Below are 21,040 nucleotides of genomic sequence, written 5' to 3' on the forward strand. Positions count from 1 at the left end.
ATATTTGATAAAGTTTGAGAGCTTTTCAGCATTTCATTTACCAAGAATACACTTTTCAGCCAGAAAAAAAAAAAAACATTTTCTGTTAATGAAATGTTCTACCACTATTTTGGGTATTATGTAAAATAAAACAATAATTTTATTTAGAAAATAGAACATATATAGGGGTCAATAATTTGTAAAGAATAAGTTTCTTCTTGGAAAGCATAGTTTTGGTGCAAAACCATGTGATCAGGTTTAAAACCTCTTGCCTCATATCCTTACCTCATGGGTAGATCTTTCAATGTCAGGGGTGCTATCCACAGAGCAATATGCCACCCTGACATGACTACAGTCATTGAATGCTGGCCTAAATTGCAAAGTGCTTCAGTAAGTTGTGAAGGCAAACAGCAATCTTAGCAGGGGCTTACCACCAAACTTGCCTCGTTCTTACAGTATCATGCAGTTTCAGAAATGCACAGCAATGAGGTGTGTGTTATGCAAATAGTGACAGTTATGTGATGGAAACATTTATTGGAAATTTCGCACCACATTTTTGGTTTTACAGACCAGGCAGGGCAGACTTCACCTTCCCCTCCTTAAGTTTTGAGGACTTATTGGTGGATTTTCTTATGACTACTCAAAAAGGTTTACAATGAGTAGTATCAGAATCTTATTTTTTTCTTCTTCATCTTTGTGGCTTTAGCAGCAAACTGAGAACAGACTGGAAGAGTGCATGGAGGGCAGGGGGGAAAAATCACACAAACACCACCCTTATCAAGTAATTTGATGAACCCCATGACAAGCAAGATAGACAAATTTCATGTCTTGATAGTTTGGCTGTGCTGGGAAAGAATGGGTAGGGGGTATAACATAGGGAGGGAGAGAATTCATTGGTAGAGGGTCATATTCATTATGATCCATCTTTATTATATACTCAAGCATTTTATTTTCACTGTTTAACTACCGTGAACAGCTCCTCAGCATGCAGTGATTAATTGATTCATAAATCATAGTGCCTCTTTATGCACAGCAGCAAAAGAGCAGTTCTAGCCCCAGAAGCCCAAGAGAGTCATATAAGCTGATGGGAAACAACAGGAGGCTGAGATCTGATCAAGCCTCAAGCTGGTCATTTCTATTCTATGCACAAAGGGGGTCAGAGTATCAAAGTGTGTCAGGAAGACAGCAACTGGATTCTGCACCAACCCTACCCCCTTAACCTTTGGGAAAGGGACTGGTGGAAATCAGGGGGAAAAAACAGGATGCAAAAGATGTCAAATCTTATTTTCCATCCCAGACCATAACTAAGTCAACAGATCACATCAGATATAGGCACCCCATCCATGATGCCAGGTATGCAGGGAAAGGACTCTCTACTTTTCCCCTAATAAGCTAGACAAAGCTACCTATATAGCTGAAGTGAGGTGTGAGTCATCTTTCCAGGCTGCTCCACATCAGTCCAGGAAAAATCCTTGCCAGCTCTTCCTTCAGCTAGCTAGTGCCACAGAGCTAGTTGTTGTTCTTTGAAAGTTAACTTCCCTTAGGCAACTGGGCTTGAACCCAGGTAATTATATACAACATTCAGATCCAGCAGCAGTTCAACATGGAAATTCCTGGACACTGTGATAAATATTCCAAGGAAATAAAGCCTTCTCTAAAGTAAGCAAATGTCAGCATGATATAAATATGCAAGTAGCACACCAACTTTAAAGAGTGCTGGACAGCAGTGAATTCAGCTTCATCTCAGTGTTAAAACAAACATCAGATCTTTCTCTGATACAACAATAAACAGAGAGAGAGAGAGAGGGAGGTGGGGAAGAAGAAAGACTATTCCTCCTCAGGAGCAGAAGGGAAGAAAACAGGCACAACCTGAATTGATTACTCCCAAGATTGGCTCTACTGATCTGTCAGACTCTACTAGATGGATAGCTCAACACTGGATCCAAGTCTGGAATATGAAACAGAAAAGCCTACAGGACAGCAAATAAATTTGGAGAAACCCAGGTTCCAGAAACACATTAGTCACATTTTGTTCTCAAAACAAAACTGATAGAGCCTAAAATAGAGTTTACTTTCTTATTCTGCACTGGGCAGCTCCACCACAATTTCACAGAAGAATCAGCTGACAGGCTTGCAACACATTTAGCAGGAAGGAGGCCAAAGCTGGACAGTCACTACATCCTTGCTCGAATAGCAGGGAAATGCAGCTACACAGCACTTTCTGTTTCAGTGTTTCATCTGCAAGCAATCATCTGCACACATTCCCCTAGGAATGCTTATTAGTTCAATAGTTATCTTGTCCCATATGAAATAGTGATGGGCAAGCCTCACTGATTAAGCGCTTTGAGCTAGCTGCACTAAACAGCAGGAGTTGGAAAGGTTATACTCACTACTGAAACTTGTGAGGTCTAAGAAACTCCACACTCCCTGGCATGAGAGCAGATTTGCTCGTGAAATCTGAGGTTGACATTGGAAATACCATTTATATTTTGACACTCATTTCCAGTCCTGACAGAACAAAGTACAATGGCACTGAAAACTGAAACAGAACTTTAAAAATCACAAAAGAGTTTGGTATGAGTTCAGGGCAAAGGTTCATGATGGTTTCTCTTATTGCTGTAATGGTTCACCCATCTTTAGTATAAACAGCATTACTATAAACTCCTATTCCTATAATAAACAAATGAAAGCCTGTAAGAGGTCTGAAAGCTTCAGGAGATCAGTCACAACACAGACTATAGCATAAATGCACAAGGCAAGAAGTGAACTAAACAGAGTACACCCTGAGCTTTGCTGCAAGGAGCCTTTTCACATTACCGTTTTAGTTTTCAAGCTCAAGTAAACACCAATTCCAGCTATGTTTAGTTGTTCATCTCCACTGTAACCAGCTAACAATTAATCCCTCATCTTTGGTCCTGAACTAAAATACGACATGGGAAAGACAGAAGAGGGAAGGAAGTTTTACTTTTTAGAGAGCCATCATAGACAGATAGGAGGGGGAATTCTTGCTTTACCCAGTGAAAATGTACCCAGCAAAGAGGCAGTAGTTAAACACTGAAGTACACAGACAGCTGTACCAGAGTAAATGCAGTCCTGACCTCATGGAGGAGGAGAAGGAATGGCACTACTATATGATCAGGTAAGGTAATGCAGAAGCATCCTCCTCTCCTTCTGTATAGTTTTCATGACGTTTTAACTCCACCACTAAGAAAGCAGATTACAAATAGAATAATCCTTTCCTTTCTGCTACCCAGCTTTGTGTCCATCTTCCTCAACAGAGGAAGCAAACAACCACTTTCAGCATGAAACGCAATCTGTTTCAGACATATATTTACACAAAGCTCACTAGGAGACATGATGAAAACAGGCAGAGCTCAACTGGTGGACAGAGAGGCGGGCAAGAAATAGGATGAACAATCTGCACTTTTACATGTTACATGGAACCTAGCTGATCATAGATTCATGTACAAATACCTCATATACATACTACTTTTTTGCAAACATAACAGGCAGCCACTAGGACATACTCTCTAAGATTTTGTGCACAACTGGATTTGATTTGGTCAACTATAGCCTGTGCAAGTTAGACATTGTAACCCTATTTCATTACTCCACCTCAGAGAAAACTCAACTATACAATGAATCTCAAGACCTTCTTACCAAATAGTGTTTTTCAACACCAATATCATTCATTGCTCTTCAGGGAAAAACAAAGCAGTCAATACTAACTAAAACACAGAGGTCAGCTTTTGCTTGAAGATGCTCCCATAAGACTCATGGAGTTCTTTTGTTTCTGAAGGGGTCCAGGCAGCAATGACTGCTGGTATGTAATCCATCATACAAGGTGAGGGGAGAAGTAAGGGAAAGCAATGATCAAAGTTCTGCCCAGGAAGAAGTGTGTTTTCCAGACTCTCACTCTCCACAGGCGGGGAGTAAAAGAACTAATTAAGAAACATTAGTAGGAGGGAAGCCTTAACCCTGATAAAAAACACATGTTTTTCCATGACTGTGCAAACATCTCTGCTCTAAACACAATCCTGTTAGTCCATGGTTGGTCTCTAAATGGCCGGGGGGGGGGGGGGGGGGGGGGGGGGCGCAGGGCTGGAATCCCCTCTGTTCTCCTTTCTCTCTTGAGGGTGTACTTTCAAGCCCAATAAAGAGATTATACTTGTAAATTTACTTTCCAGAGGCATTTGGGCTATTTTCCAAGTGACTTTGCACCTAACTTAAACATGTCCTATCACTTCTAGGCTACATTTCAGAGATCTGCTGTTTTCAGCATTCCAGAGCCCCAACAGTTGAAAAACAGCTCCTCACTGTTACAATGGCACCACTTCTGTTAAAGCAGAAGTATGTTCAAATAAACTGAAGTCAATGGGAGTCTTTCCTCACATAAGCATGACAGGATACACATTATGACTATAAATTAGTATCACTGTACCATCAAACTGAGCTTGGAACCCTTGGATAAAAATCAGTTAGCTTTGCTAAGTAAAGACTGACTCATCTGAATTATCTAAGGTGGCAGGATCTCTGCTAGCACAAGCAGTGGTTTGGTAAGTAAAAGCCAAAGTTGCACATGAGCAAGACCAAGGGAGCAGTGAGGTGGCCTCCCTTTTTCTATTACTCTGTACAAAGCAACTAACATTCTCTGGGCAAGACCACACAGCCTTACACTCTCTGTCACAGAAGACTTCCCTCACGCCCAATATATCTTCTTCACATGAGCCATCCATTACCACTCCCAGCTGAGCAAATGAAACTCTCTCATGTCCTTTGCTAGAAAAGGAGACCATATTTCCCTCTTGTCCTTCTGAAACTCTCTCTCCCCAGCAGGAATGTCCCCCCATAAGCAGTGTTACTACATGTTGGGGAGAAGAGAGAGAGGAGGCAATCCTGAACTGGAGAGCTGTAAGTAGGGAACTTGGACAAAAGGAGAGGCAGAGGTCATGAGGAAAGCATAGTGGAATAAGAAAGAGGCTTTTTACATTAGCCTGTTCCCAGCAAGCCTTTGTAAAGTGACTGTCTTACCAACTGCAGTAAAAAACTCTGCAGCGTTATCATATCCCATCTCTTTAACTATCATCATTTTTGTCCCTCAAAACTGAAGGACTGCTTTCTGCTGCTGACTTCAGCCTTCCCTTTCAAAAAGGCCATGAGAGTGCTACCTGTCCTACAGTCAGTATCTCCAGAACACATCTGGGGGACTAGTTCTTTTCAGGGATGGGGGGAAAGGAAAAATCAAATCTTAATTCTGCCTGGTGTAGGCCTCACAACATTACTATTTTCAAGGTGGTTTTCTTGAGCTGGCACATGCAACTCACATTTGGACTTTTGTAATTTAACATTTGTCAGTATAAAGCAGCCATTCTGCAGCCAGGAAAATGTGCTCCTTTGGTTTAGGCTCTCTGTTTTCTTATCTGAAAGAGACAAAAAGTCTGAGCAAGGCTCACCTTACAAACTTGCAGCAGCAGGAAGCAGAAGAGAGAAGACCCTGGAAAAATAGGAGGATTAAAAATGGGGAGGAGGGACAGAAGAAGGGGAAAAACAAAAAGTGTTTTGTAATTGCTCCATGGATTGGCTTATGGCTCTGATGATGGATCAGCACTGACGGACCTACAGCTGTACACATCTGGCACACAGGTGTTTGTGTTAGCATTTGATAGCTAGACAGCAGCCAGATTTTTAATTGGGTTGGGAAGAAGAGATGAAATAGCAGCAGGAAAATCTAAATATACATTCCGTGGTGCAAATCCAAGCCTTGCCCAATGAGCTCTGCTATGCATTTGTCTAGAGCTCTGCAGCCCAGACTGAATCTGTGGCCACAGCGTGCATAGGGTATCCTGGAGGGAAGCTTCTTCTACAGCTATGTGGTAGACAAACTCAGCTGTTGCTGAAGGGGCAGAATGTGTCAGCACCCTTTTTATAGCACAAAGAATAGAAACAAACTCAGAATTGCAGAAGCCTCATCACTTGTGCTGGAAAAAGGAGCAGCTCCATTCTCTCCTCCTTGCTTTGTATTTTCCTGCCTGAATGTTGAAGGATTGCATTTGCTTTGTTAGCCACCAGAGCACACTATGAGCTTGTGTTCAACTGATTATTCACCTTGACCCCCCTAGTACTTTTCTGCATCATTGCTATAAGCAGTCTTGTGTCATGCATGCAACCCAGATGTATCACAGATGCATTTTTGCTCAAGTCTCCAGTCAACCCACAGAACTCAGTTGCTATTGCTGCCTCTTCACTCAGCTGGGAGCTGGCTACAAATTTGACCTAACTATTGTTAGAATTAGATGCTTTCAAGAGCTTACAAACTATTAGCTTTATCAACCAAATGTTTAGTCTCACTCCTCACCATAGTGGCAAATATGATACCTTTTTTTCATAAAATCCTCTGATTGCCATTCACAAATACATTGTTCTTTATTGTTGATATCCTGTTACCCACCCTTTCATACCCATCTGGGATAAGCATGAAGCATGACTGACCTATGATTACATGGGCCAGACCTGTTAAAATACTGGAATAACATTAGTTTTTCTTTGATCCTTTCAAACTTCCCCATTATTCCAAGCTTTGATAAACATCAAATCAACAGATCACTTGAACCTCTTTGAGTAACCAAGCTACAATAGCAATTACTGTTCTGACACACCTCTACATTTTCAAAGTTCAGCCTGCTTTTCCTGTGAGAAGAGCATTACAGTTCTTTGATGATTGCCAGCACTGAGCTACTATTGACACTGTAACCAGTGATTCTCAAACAGCTGTCATACCTGAAGAATGGTAACTAAACATCATGAGTGTGAAGGTCAGGACAGTATTTGTGATGCCTATATACTTACTGTTCTGACTTATAAAGGGCTTTGTAGCAAGCTGAAACCTCTTGTAACTGCTCTTCAAACATGAGAATCATCTCCCTTTTATTTTAGGCAAACATTCACTAGAAAAATTGTGGAGTTTACTTCATAACTTAGCATTCTCAAAAAGTCTATTCAATGTGTAACATTTTTTATCAAATTTGTTCAGCTTCAGCACATCTACAATTGACATGCATCAGAGAATCAAAACTTTTCTGTCATATTCAGCTTACTTTTGTATCCTGTTTTTTTAAACCATTTCTGCATGCTCACTTTTATGCTTTTCTCTCCACTCTAAGACACATTAGTTATCTTTAAATTGCATGCAAGATCACTGTTTTGGAAGGGAAAAAAAAAAAGAAAAAGAAAAAATCGATAGATTGGTACAGGTTATTGGTGGCTTTTACAATGGGTAAAGACCTTTGCCTTTGCATGTCCAATCTTCCTTTTGTTTGTTTGGTTTGGGCGGGGGTGGGGGGGTGGTTTGGTCTTGGGGTTTTTTTAATTCACTCAGCTTTTAGAAACAATTTTACCAATTTCTCCACTTCACACTGAGGTTCCAACCTGGTTCAGCAAACCTACCTTTCGTTCATCTTGGATATGCTCTCCTCAAGCAACGCTCATTCAGGGTCTCTTCCCTAGTTTCTTTTCTGCCACTATCAGATTTCCACCCTCCTCAACTTGACTGGAGAGGAGTTGGGAAGGTCAAGGATATGGATTGACTAGAATTAGAGCATGGCAAGCCTTAGTACAGCACTAATTATGGTAGTTAAAACATGAAGAGTTTTACTGCAGTTTAACAAAGCCATTCGAAATTCACACTTTAAGTTGACTTTCTTTCATGTCCTTCAATATGAAAACACCGGGCAACCCAAGTAATCTTAATCTTAGCAAAACTGCAAGTAAAATTAAAATCTTGCCCACTTTATTCAAATCGGATGGAGCTTATCTGCATGCCATCTAGGAAACAGAATGAATTTTGCTCCTAACCACTGGGAAAGTATATCACAAAGACAACAGTCACTTCACAGTAATAATGAAGTCTCTCCCGTGCACATTCACAGAGGCACGTGAAAAATTGAAATGTATTTGCTGCTTTTCAGTGTTTCCATTTTGCATTAGATAAACAGCATTGTTAAAAACATGTAATTTGGAAATAGGAGCGAGTCTCCCCCCTGCACTGATTCTCAAATCTTTGTCCACGCAGAGCATTCCAAGCTGCATACAAACCTGGCTGTTATCCATCAGCAGCAGTCACATCTCACACTAGTATTGAATGGGGATTTCCATCAGCTTTTTATCCTGACTGTGCTAAAGAACATGCACCTCAACATCTGCAGAGCTGTTACATGCCTTCTTTAGGAGCTATTTCCTTCATGTGAATGCACCCAGGATCGAGCAAGCGGGCAGTGTGAAAGCTAGAGGGTTAGTTAAGACTGTGGAAAACAGTCTCAGATCACTATGCAACCCTTGAGGTTGCAGGGGGAGAAGATGAGATATCTACTTGAAGTTGATGGTGCGAATTGGGAGGGACAAAGGAGGGGGAGAGGAGAAATCAAGGCAATGATCTACAAAAGGATTATTTTTTTTCCAATTAATTTCCAATACAAATAATTTGAAGGTCTACTCATGGGGTCAGCAAAGATATGGAACTGCTGACCTAGAAAAAGATCACAACATCTCTATGAATGTGTTGTATGCCACCCTGCTTTCCCAAAAGACTTTATGCTGTGTTTCGGGTGGACAGAAGTTGCGTAAGAGCATCCTGTAAGCAGCTCTGAGGTTTGACGGCACCTGTCTGAAACATCCTCCTTGACACATACCAGGCCTGCAGCAGGCTGCTGCTTTAAATAGTAGCCACATACCAGGTGCTGACAGCCACTTGCTCCACAGGCAGCTAATGTCCCCTGCTGTCTAGCCATACAGACTCTCACAGTCCCACTTCGATCTGCTAAATCTTTCCCCCTCAGTAACATTTGGCCTGTTATCATTTACCACCTCCTTCTCACCCCAAGCCATTCACTCACAAAAGGGCTGCTTTGCTTGCTCTTGCCTCGGGATTCTTCAAACTCCCATCGTGTCCAAGATCAAACTACATTTCAGTGACTCAATCTCTTGGAAATCCCCTTTTTTCCTCAAGGAGGGAAAAGCACCACCATCCTGTTCCTTTCCTGCCAGCAATACCATGCCCATGCTCCCTCCCCTGGTTTGCCCAGCCTTTTGCAGTTCAGCCCCAGGCTTACCAGGCTTATCAGGTGCACAGCTCCCAAACCCAGCAGATACCCTTTGACCCTTCTCCTGCCCTTCAGCCCTGACGTCCCGCCTCACTCTGTGCACTAATCCCAGCTTCAGGTTAATTGATACCATACCTACCACTTTGGCTGTGCATGACATTATTCATTATTTTTATTAGCACTTTGTTTTGTTTTTATCAATAATGTGAACTGAGAAAAGAAAAATCCCAGCGCAACCCATTGAAATTTTATTCTAACAGTTTTACATTATCTCAGGGTGGGTTGCGTTTGCTTGTGAAAGCTCCTCAGCTTTGATGTAATACCAGACGGTAACCAGATATAGTTTTGTATTTATAGCTGTTTCCATTAACACAGTTATGTTAGGAGCTTGTTAATGATCTAATTATCAAATTGTCTAATTATGGTTTTGCTTAATTTCTTTTCTGCGCATAGAATCACTTGTAATTATTGCCTGTGATCCCTGGAACCCCTAAAATGAGATGTAACATATCAAAGACTTTTCTTTGGAAGTGAAATTTGTATATGTAAATACACTTCTCTCCCTAGAATTTTATTACTTCTGATGCCCCCATATTCTACACATTTCTCATGTACAATAGTTGAGATATATTGATACCATTTTTATGCTTGTACAAAAATGTTACAGACATGAAAACAAACAAAAATGCACCATGAAAGTTAAAATCTTTATCTTAGAGGGTGCTGAGTGCCCCCAACCTCCATGCAGTCAAAGAAATCTAAGAGCTTTAGAACAGCCATGAAAGAACATTTATTCCACCTAGTATACAGGGCAGGAAGCAGGAGCACACCCAGCTTTTCAGCTGGAAATAATTTCAGGAGCAAAGTTGTTTGCAGGTTTCCACTCCAGTTGCAAGATCAGCTTATGTTTGGTTAGCACGGTATAAATATTTGGGGTATGCAAAGGGGAGGAAGAAGAAAAAACAAGAACACAAAAAACCTAAAAAAAGTAACAAGAATCTGCCAACTGTCAGTGGGAACAGAATTACACTGTCACGACTATTTCACGTACAGTATGAGGATAAACTGCAGTACATAGGACACCTTTTCACCAGGCAAAGCTCTATTCTCCAGCCTTGGGGCAGTTGCACTGTTTAACTATGCCAACACAGCTCAAGTGGTAGAATGTGTGTTATGACAAGCCTGTAACACACAGCCTTTTTGTCTTAAGTCTGCTACAAATGTACCTACTAAATTTCATTAAATTGTGTCTGCGTGCAACTTTCTACACAAACTATAAACTAATCTGTATACTTCAGCATGTGCTTCAGCTCCCAATTCAGCAGACTCTGCATCTGCTGAGGCAGGGATTGCACAGGATTTGGTATTTTTTGCCAAGGCTAAGTGACAAGAGACTGGGTTCAAGGGGCTGGTGAGTGCAGGAAGATGTGCGGGGAAGATAAGCTGTGGTCAGGATGGAAACCGTCAGGCTGCTGAGTGTGGCTTTACATGAGAAGAGAGCTCCAACTCCACTCACTGTGGCTTTTGCAGATGCCAAAGGACCTGCTTTTGGCTGCTCCCTCGCAAGATGATCCAGAACACACCTACCACAGCAGCACTGACTCAAGCTGACACAGCTGCATGATGCAAGGCTGCTCTGACGGAAGGTACTGGCTTGGGTCCAGAGGCTGATGGGTCACTTGGCTGCCAGGCATCTGGTGATGTGGGTATAGCAGAAACCTTAATGGATCTGAAGCCAACTGAAGTTGGTATAGAGTACAATACTATTCTGTGGGCCTTGGTCAGACCTCTGGGAACACCGTTGCTTCTGAACACTTAGAGCCAGCAGCAAGCAACATGGTCTAACATTTACCACTGCACTTCTCCAGGCTGGTAAATGCTCTGTTTCAATACATATCTTTACAGTCACATTTGTGACATTAGGGGAGCTTTGGAGTACAGCTAATAACCTCTTTTGTTGTTATCACGTATTAAAAAAAAAAGAAGAGTCCAAATAAAGTAGGCATCATTTCAGTTCAGAACTATTGGGTTTGTTGAAAAGTACTCACACTGTGCAACCCCAGGCTGTCACAGCCTCCACAGCCTGTATCCCATCCTCCACACCCTCACAAAATCCCAAGCGATTCAAATGGTGGAAGATGTGACACGGCTCCGTTGGAAAGCATTCTCACCAAGGTCTCAATGAAAGTATTCAGAGCTGAAGGAGACCAAGCACTCCCCTCCCCGCATCCATTCACTGCAAACAGAAGCCTCAAGCCCTTGCTGTGGGACCATGGGGGACAGGCACATAATGAGCCCTCACTGCCAAACAGCATGGTGTTGCTGGCCCCCCATGACACAGATCTACAAGTGTGGGCTAACAACATGCCTCCCCCACTCTCACCACAGCTCATGTTGCCCTGAATAAGCTAACTGCTGACAAGCCCAAGAGGGGATCAGCCTCTTGACTTGTGTGGTCTGATGAAGGCTAAGATTACAAATCTTTTTCCAAATAGTCCCCAAGTGAGCCATGAAAAAAAAAAAAAAAAAAAAAAAAAAAAGGCGAGAGAAGGGGGGAAGAAAAAGCTTCCAGTAGAGCCTGGTAACATTACCCAGGCTCAAACCAAAATACAATGTTCCTCAGGTTACAGTGTCAGCTGAAAAGCTCTCTAACCAGTAGGGAGGAGAATGGATTTCCAACCCTTGTAAAGATTAAAGACACTGATCATGACTTCAGACTAATACAGTGCTTCTTGTGTACCCAGCCACAGCATAATCAATAGGGAAATGGGACTGGCGTCTGAAAGGACGAAGCTGTTAGTTCTAGAGGTAGCCACTGCCACTATGGCACTGCTCTTGAAATACACTGGATAAGGCTACCCACTCTCTCCCTCTACCCAAGGGCACCTCCTGCAATTAATCTACAGAGTGACCCTCTGTAAACTCAGGCTCCAGGTTCTCTGTTACTGATTCAGCTCTATAGATTCAGAAATCAAACCCAATTTAAGAAAACTTAGACATACCTCCTTAAACAACAGTGATTTATGATCAGCAGAGTAGCCCAGTGGCCTCTTAAAACACCTTGTAAGAATTTCAGCAACAACTGGTTAAGTAAACATGTTATATAGTCTACATACCTGCATAATCCATGCAACCTGACAAAAAAAAAATCTACTTTTTATTTATTGACAGACGAGCTGACATCTGAATTTAGATTTAAAAAAAATAAATAAATGAATAGTGTCAACATCATCCTGGAAAGACACTTCAAGGAAAACAGTGCAGGGAAGGGGGAAACAAGGAGTTGTTATTGTACTGGCTTAAATTTGTTTTTGTCTGAATAGCTGAAAGCTACATAGCCAGAAAGAAAAAAGAAATCCAACTTCAATTTTGAGATAGAAAGCTCTCCTATCACTGCATTACCTTATTTTCCTTAGTTTCATTTCCAGAGTCTGGGTCTCATTAATTTAAATTTAGTATTAGTCTCTGTTTAGCTCTCACACATAACACTACTCCTTCCGATTCACACAGACCTGGGCAGTTCCTTCAGAGATTGCTTTGTTGTTCTCTGAAGCAGATGGGGCACGGGCTAAGGAGCACAGTATCTTGGAATTAGCACCAAACCTCATTATTTCTAATGCTGTAGCAAAGAGCCACACTGAGATGGAGGCAAAGTGAGAGTAGGAGGGCAGAAGGAGTCTGAGCAGATCAGCAGTGATTAAAGGTGCCACTGTGGCTTTAGGCTACATTCACAAAGCATGGCAATATGAAGCATTATGCTTGTCCTTTGCAGCCAGCTTCCACAGCAGTATCTGGAATCTGGACCTTGGTGCCTGCAGCCCTTAGATAAGCCACGAGGAGCAACACGGACACTTGAGCAGTGACACCTGGCAGGGAAACCACGTAACCTCACAAAGAAAAGCTGCCAAACATGAGGTTGTATCTTGCAGTTATAAACCCCCAGAGCTGTGTTCTACCAGGATTCACTCATTAGATCCTCCCCAACTGCTAAGGCAGCTGCACCATTCTCTCCACACAGCAGTAAGGCTGCACCCCTTTAGGCCAACAACACTTGGCAGAGCAGCCTTCTGGGGTTTAAAAACTCCATCTCCTCAGAAGCAGCACTGTCTACCTTCAGGCATGGCAAGATAAGACATACTATCTATTCTTCTTGCAGAAGGTGTGCTGCTGAGCAGCCATCACTGTGCTACTTGTGGGCCCAAAGTCCAGCTCACCACAAGCGGACATGGGCATGGAGGAGTTTTGGGTCAGGTGAAGTCAGTGCTGCCACCACCCCTTCTTCTCCACACAGCTGACTGAGGTTAGGCAGCTCCCAAGGAGCAAGGCAAGTATGAAGGCTGCAACAGGAAAGGGGGGGGAAAGGCTGCAGAGCTGGGAGCTGGTGAAAGAAGTGACCCTCTGCATGCCTTGATGTTGTGGCCTTAATCCACTGGTCTGGTAGAAACCAATCTTAATTGTTGAGGGCAGTGGCCTGAGCAGGGAGCCTGAGTTTTTCCAGGCCTTGCTGGACACCATCATGTATATAAGCTGTTTTATGCCAAGGCTGGTTAGTGCAGCAGCACCACCAGTCAGGACAAGTCTGCCTTTTGGCACAGGAGTGCCATTTACTTGGCTCTTGCCACATGCCTCTGAATTATGACTAATCTTGCATGGGAAATGATCAGTCATCATGGGGCATCAACACAACCAAAGACAAGTCCCCCAATTCAACTGATGTAATTTAATACATCCAAGACCAGACTTCCAAATCAGATATTGCCACCTTATATGGCTTCTTGAAATTCACTGCCACTACCTCTAAACTTGAGGCCTAGCTTTAGATATTCCATGCATTAAGTTAGAAGAGACAAATTCTCCTCAAAGATCACATGGGCTTTGTTACATGGGGGGGGGGGGGGGAGAACACAAGAAAAAAAAAAGAGAAAAAAAAGCAGTCATCAGGTAATCAAAATCCTAAAAAAAAAAAAAAAAAAAAAGGAACAGAATCTCCATTGTCAGCCCTTCTACTCAGGACCTGGGCAAAGGATAGAGACTGCCCTACAATAATCCACTCATTACTTTGTATTTACTTTTTCTTATGAGCAGAGTAACACAGGCACAAGAGCCCTAGGACATTGCACTACTCAAGCTAGCAAGACTATTAGATATGCCCCATAGGGAAAACAAACTGCACTTGCAGACTGGGAACTGCATGTAAGGACCAGATTCCCATACGCCAACAGACCATTTGGGGAGCATACAGTGGCCCCACTTACTGCGTTTAAAGTGGAGGGGTTTTTATTTTTTTTCTTACCCATAGCTCGAGTTTATGGGTGGAAATATAGTTGCATTGCACAATCAAATTTCTCAATGCATTTTTAATTATAAGCATTTTAGCTATTTTTGCAACCATTTGTACAGTTTGGTATTAATAACCAGAACTGTGGCTCCAGCTCACAGTCTCTGTCTGAAATTATTTCACATGTTTTATCAACACTACACAAGCTACATGTAAGGTCTCCAAGGCTTTTACAGAAGTGATACCAGAACACTGGGATCTTTTTGTTTTATTAATGTTTACAGAGTCTGCATTGAGGACTCCACTGATTACCATAGGGACTGGCAGCCTGGTGTTACTGGGAAGTCCAACTCACCCTCCCTCCCCTTCTCCCCCAATTTTAATGCTTTTGGTGTTCTCAGCTAAACCCTGCATTTAGTATTGTAATTTAACTCACTCTCCCATGTTACCGTTCATAGAATATTTTCTGGCATGCTCACAAAATTCCACCAGAGACCTTTTTTGGCATCCACTTCTATAGCATTTTATGAATTTATTGTGCAAAAGTTAAGGGACACAGAAAGAGAACGATTACAGAGACATCACTTGGTATCCAGTGCAAATATAACTGTAACAAAGTTTGATGTGTGTATATGCATTCAGAGTTTTTATGGCTGCTTTTTTAAAAATTAAACATTGAATACACTACTGCATATTAAGGTCATTTTATTTCTAGGGAGAGTTACACCTGCACAGCTAGAACATTTTACACCATCTTCCATAACAGATGTGAACCTCTGATTCCCCACCCCACCTCCTGCCCCTGTTCCCAGCCAGGCTTTGTAGGCAATCGTTTCCACATTTATTCTTGGGAGCAATGTCAGCCATGTCAGATGCATAAGGTGTCACCAGTGCTCTTACACACAAATAAGCACAGAAATGTTTCTGTCCTGAACTCTGTTATGGCTGGTTTTGTCATGTACATAATAGCATTTAAAAAATTAACACAGAATATGTCCTTTGCTACTTAAAGTCAGCTTTCAGAGGACAACACAAAAATAAACCATAAAGGTTTGAAGACAGTACAAGTTATTCCTGTTAATCACATCTAGAAGTGTTTTTAACTTCAAGAAGGGAATGTGCAGTTCAATGAATAAATAATTCTGACTCCATCCTGACAACATCAGCCCCAAACAGAAAACGCAAAAACATGCATTTCCTATACTCTCCTTGCCCAAGTTCCCATTCTGGCTGAGCCAAGAGTGCTTGGTAGAATCTGAGTGAGGGAAGCAAAGCAACAGAATCGCAGAACATTTGAGGCTGGAAGGGACCTATGGAGGTCATCTCATCCAACCCTCATGCTCAAGCACGGCCACCTAGAGCAGGCTGCCCAGGACCATGTCCAGATGGCTTTTGGCTATGTCCAAGGTGGGAGACTCCACAACCCCTCTGGGCAACCTATGCCAGTGTTAAGTCACCCACACAGTGGAAGTGTTTCCTGATGTTCAGGTGGAAACTCGTAACACTTTTTCTCATTTCTTTTGGAGCAATCCAGATCTCTCTATGGGCTATGGTACCTGGCAGAACAGATGCAGCACACCGAGCAAGGTGCAAAACCCATCCAGAGTTTAAACCACCATTTGGGACACGATTCCTAAAGATTCCCCGTCTTCAGGCGTACTCACTATACTGGCACCTAGGATGCCAACATGAAGACTCATCACAGCAACCACCACTATTAAAAGTCATTCTCCCTTACTTCCCCAGAAGAGGGAATCCTTGGGCTTCCTTTACAGAGACAGAGGAGAGATCGCCTACTGTACATGTACAAACTAGGCTCAGAACACATATGATCATGTTGACTGCCAAATACATTGTGGCACGCTCCAAAACAGCAGCAAAATGTGCAAACTGGTGCAGTGCAGTGCAGCCCTTTGGTAAATACTCTGCCTGGGTGGGAAGCAGCCATCATTCAGCTGACAGATCCCACTAGATTTGGGATGCTGCCTTAAGTCTTAAACCTAGTCTTGATTCAATGATTAAAATGCCTGCAAATGTGCAAACTGGTGCAGTGCAGTGCAGCCCTTTGGTAAATACTCTGCCTGGGTGGGAAGCAGCCATCATTCAGCTGACAGATCCCACTAGATTTGGATGCTGCCTTAAGTCTTAAACCTAGTCTTGATTCAATGATTAAAATGCCTTTCAGATCTCATCCCCAGAAAGTAATTCCTATGTCATGCTTCATTTGCAGCTTTTAGCACATCACTCTTGAGATAAATCCAAGAAACAGGTTGCCTAGGCCACTATATGCAATATCTAAAATAGAAAGGATTTTTTAGGGTAAAGCAAGTAGTCTGCAATCTGGCGATTCCTCACATAGCCATACAAGGCTGTAAGGCACTTCCACAGGGAGGGAGGTATTTCTGCTGTAATGGCTCATAATGTGCAGTAACCTACAGAAATTTTGTCCCTTTGTCTTCTGCAAAGGCCTATTCATTTCATATTAAAACAAGTCTGTGAAAACAGAAGTAAATAGTATAAGAAGGTGCCGAGATGATAATTTAAAGTGGTGTTACAGCAGTCCTGTGTGCAGAAAATCCCACGGGAGGGAAATGGGTGTCATACCTACCACTGAGCTATAGAAAGGCTTGGCCAACACACACGGTGCCTGAGTACCCACGCTGCGGACCCACACAGCCTGTTCACAAGGCTCCACTGAGCCTTGACACAAGTACAAAAACCAGTTTTCAAAAGATATTTGCTACACCATTCTCTCAATTCTGCTCTCAGAGAGCACAGAGGCACAATGCAGACAAACAGCTGTGGGTGCTGAGTACCCCCCCCCAACACTTTCCTGCCTCTCTGAGCTCCCCAGGGTTTCCAGCTACCAGAAGCTTTTCAGAAGTCAAGATACCACTGCAATATGTAAGTGGCTAAAAAAATTAAAATTAAATAGAAACCCTATAGAGCTAAAAATAACTGTAGACTATTCTCGTATTGGTTGGGGGGGGGGGGAGACAGGGAAGAAAAAGCACAGTAACAAATCCAGATATTACACGACTTACTCCATGGAACATCTTTTCTTTATTATGTTTATTAAAGAGCTCCTATCCAAAACCTCAAATTACCCTAATTTGAAACATATTAGGTTTTTTTTAATGTAAAATACTAACCGAAAGAAACTAAATCTTGCAAGAGCAAGAAAGAATCCAATTTTTTTGCCTCTAACTATAAACAACTTGCATTGCAGTCAGACAACAAGAGCAGGTTTTTAGGTCTTTAAAGCACTCTATATCCTTTTAAACACTCAGGCCCTGGTCTTGCTCACACTAAATCCATTAGGACCAAATTCCAGGACTGCTTCTCTTTCAATTTTCCCCCCTCACAAAGTCCCCAAGTTTTTCTTTATTCCTTCACTCTTTTATAAGTACTGCACAAATATGCAACAACTTTCCTTTTTTCTAGCCTTTTGTGAATTAAAAAAAAAAAAAACCCTCCCATAAAACATAGGATTACTTTGTATATGGCACTTCAAACTATTATCAGCAAATGTAGCCCACAACAGTTACCACTAAGGAAATGCTACAAGAACACTGCATGCTGAGAATTAACTCCCTTTTCCATCTTCTCTGCAAAATGGAGAAAATCATGTTCTCATTTAAAATTAGAGAAGTTTAAATTAGGAAAAATTAGGTTCTTGGAGTGTTTTATTTTCCCTTTCCAAAAGGAACAAACAGAAAAGCAAATTCCTGGGGCCCTCTCTTTTACCAGGTTCTCCTTACGTAAGCAACCTTTGATCAAATATCTGAGCAAATTAATACCATCCAGTTAGTTATTTGTTTTCTCAGTGTCCGCTTCTTCAAAACAGCTCATGATTATCAGCCTCTCAGTTGGGGCATAGTTTGAAAAGCTCCATAACTTTGGAAGTGCTGCTGCTCAAGAATTTAATTGTTACTAACAGAGCTTCTAACCAACATCCTGCCAGCTCAGCTGTGCGTGTAATGAAGATTTTAAAAGGTAATTTATTTTTTTAGGTATGGCACAGAAACAGTACCATTAATAGATGAAGGGTGTTGATCTAAGTGAAACACAAACACTAGTGAGCAGACAGTATGAAAGTGGGTATTTGACATTTTCTTCTGCCTAAGTTCTACTACACTCACCACAGCAGTATGCAAGCATCTTTCAGCTGTAAATTAAACTGTTAAGTTTTCATCTTCTACCCAGATGGAGAAGCACATGAAATAGAGTATGAACACTTCTTTTGACATACCACGTATTTATGCCAACAGACATCAACGACACAAATCACAATATACTTGTTAGAGAAAACCAAGTCAAAGAAATGACTTTGTATGTGGAACAGGCTGCAGGGAGACTTGCAATGAATTTTACTGAGACTTATCCTCAAGTTTGGTGCATGAGGGCTATGTCTCCATCAAAAAAAAGCACTTTTTGTAGTTTCAGTCTGAAGAGTAGTCTTGGATCTTCAGTTTTTATTCCAGAGTTTTAATTAATGTTTTAGTTATGCTAAGCCCACGCACTGAGCACTCCAGGTTTGACACTGTATTTCCTCAGAAGTCGTTGCAAAGAGGGGAGGACAGGTTGCATTGCCAAGGAGCTATGCTTCAGCAGGAGCAGAAATGCTTCTGCAATAGTAAAAATACATCAGACTGAAGGCTTTGTGCATTGTGCACCTCTCTATACATATTCATTTCACCTTTTAACCTGAAGAAAATTAAGCCTAACTTAAGTGTTTAAGGTATATATAAAAGCTGAAAGATACAGATTTATGCCTCCCAAGCTATGTTCCATGCAGTACAGACTAGCTAACAGATATGCCTCAAATTCTGCTATCTCCTCTACTAGATTAGCACTCAAAATTCAAAGAAAAAAAGTTTTAGTTCTCTGCTTTGATCTCGCATAAAGTTAAGTGTCTTGCAAGCCAACAGACTAGCAAGGGTACACTGCAAATTCTTCTTTCTCACGTTACCATACAGATCATCACTGCATTTGACAAGTAACCAAAGCCCAGACATCAGGAAACAGAGGGAGACCATACTAAACACACAAAACTAGAAACTGGAGGAAATTACACCTCACTTGAAAGCCAGATCTTGCCCAGCTGACAAATCAACTAGCACATATGTGTGTGGAGTGAGTACTTTTTTTTTTTTCCCCTGCCAGGACTCCCCCCAATGAACTGATGAGACATCCACTTTTCTCCATCCAGAGTAAGATTTATAGTGTCTTATGAAGCAGGCTGTTAATATAAGACCAGAAACTCAACATGGCGAGAGGAAAACAATACGCAAGTGTGAATGGAATTGATGCAGGAAGTTGAAGTAAATGGAAAAGAAAAGAGTCAGCAAGGTGAAACTTTATTGACCAAGGAAAGGCTCATTCATTACATAAAAACTTCAGCATAGAAAGCATTAGCCTTCCTGACCTGGAATCTGTGATAAGCTTCTTCATTTAGGGATCCCTCAATGACAACTTCATCTACTTTGGAGATATGATTTTATTAGTGCTACTAAAAGACAAATACCTGGGGCTGGTTTCCACTGGTGCAAGCACACTTTTCATCTAAGGAATCAACGCTGAGTCTGAGAACCATATCTTTAAATCAGAGTAGTACACACACTTACTGGGCTTTGGGGCACAGTCACAAGTCAAGTTGAATGATTTTGTGACTTTCATAGTTCTACTACCACAGTTTTCACCTCTTCTGAAAAGCTGACAACTACATGTCCTCAAAAAGACACAACTAATGGTATTAGCAGCTCCTCAGTGACACAGTAGTATAATTTGCACAGGTAAAATCAGGCATTAAAAGAGTCAACAGGACTCAAAAGCTTTCAATTCAGTTCATATCTGAACAGCATTTGGACAGCATCATAAAGCCATAAAAAGAGAGGATATACAAAGATGGGATACTCTAACACCACTGGAGCCTAAGCCCACATTACAGTTAGAGGAGAAAGGTTACTTTTAAGAGTGTCTGAGTTTGTAAAGTCACCTTTGGAGGACTGTGCCTTTCTCCACTGACTATAAAAATACCCTAAATCTATCAAATGGTTTGAATGAACATAACACTGCAAGTAATTTTTTTTTTGCATAATATGACTAAAATACTGAAATACATTCTAAGTAATTTTCTCCACAGAAAAAGCAAAATTGTTGCTTGTGGTTTATTTGCATGAATTCCTAATGCAAACCCCCAGCCTGGAATTCCTTAAGCACAAGACGAGGAAAGCACAAAGACCTTGCCTTGACCAGCTTTGCTTACATTCTCCCAGAAGTGGGGACACTCCATATGACTTCCAATGGCATCTATGCAGAGGCAAGGTCAAAGGTAATACAAGGAAAAAGAAAGGGCGTACTTTATTTCACAGGAGAAAACTTCACAAAACAATACAGTATAAAATAACCAGTATGCCTTTTTCTTCCACAGGCTATTTTGAAAGGAACATGCATAAAACTTTAAGAATCAGCCTAGCACAAGATAAAGTCCATAGACTTCAGAACATGGTTTAGTGGGCATGGCTGATGGTTGGACTCAATGATCTTGAAGGTCTTTTCCAACCTAAATGATTGTATGATTCTATGACTATGCCAGTTTATATCAGTTCAGACTCTTACAATTCTCAGACCATTTTTTCACATTGAAAAACATCACCAAGATAAAGGGGCTCTTGAGATCACTACA

General features: G+C 41.6%; 1 protein-coding gene across 1 annotated transcript in view; it reads right to left on the bottom strand.

Annotated features, from left to right (window-relative positions):
* KIF26B (kinesin family member 26B) overlaps positions 1-21,040 on the bottom strand; it is a 317,496-nt gene that overhangs the window by 223,629 nt on the left and 72,827 nt on the right. The gene's annotated exons all lie outside the window — the stretch shown is intronic.

This window comes from Harpia harpyja, chromosome 13 (genome assembly GCF_026419915.1).
Source record: "Harpia harpyja isolate bHarHar1 chromosome 13, bHarHar1 primary haplotype, whole genome shotgun sequence".
Taxonomy (NCBI): domain Eukaryota; kingdom Metazoa; phylum Chordata; class Aves; order Accipitriformes; family Accipitridae; genus Harpia; species Harpia harpyja.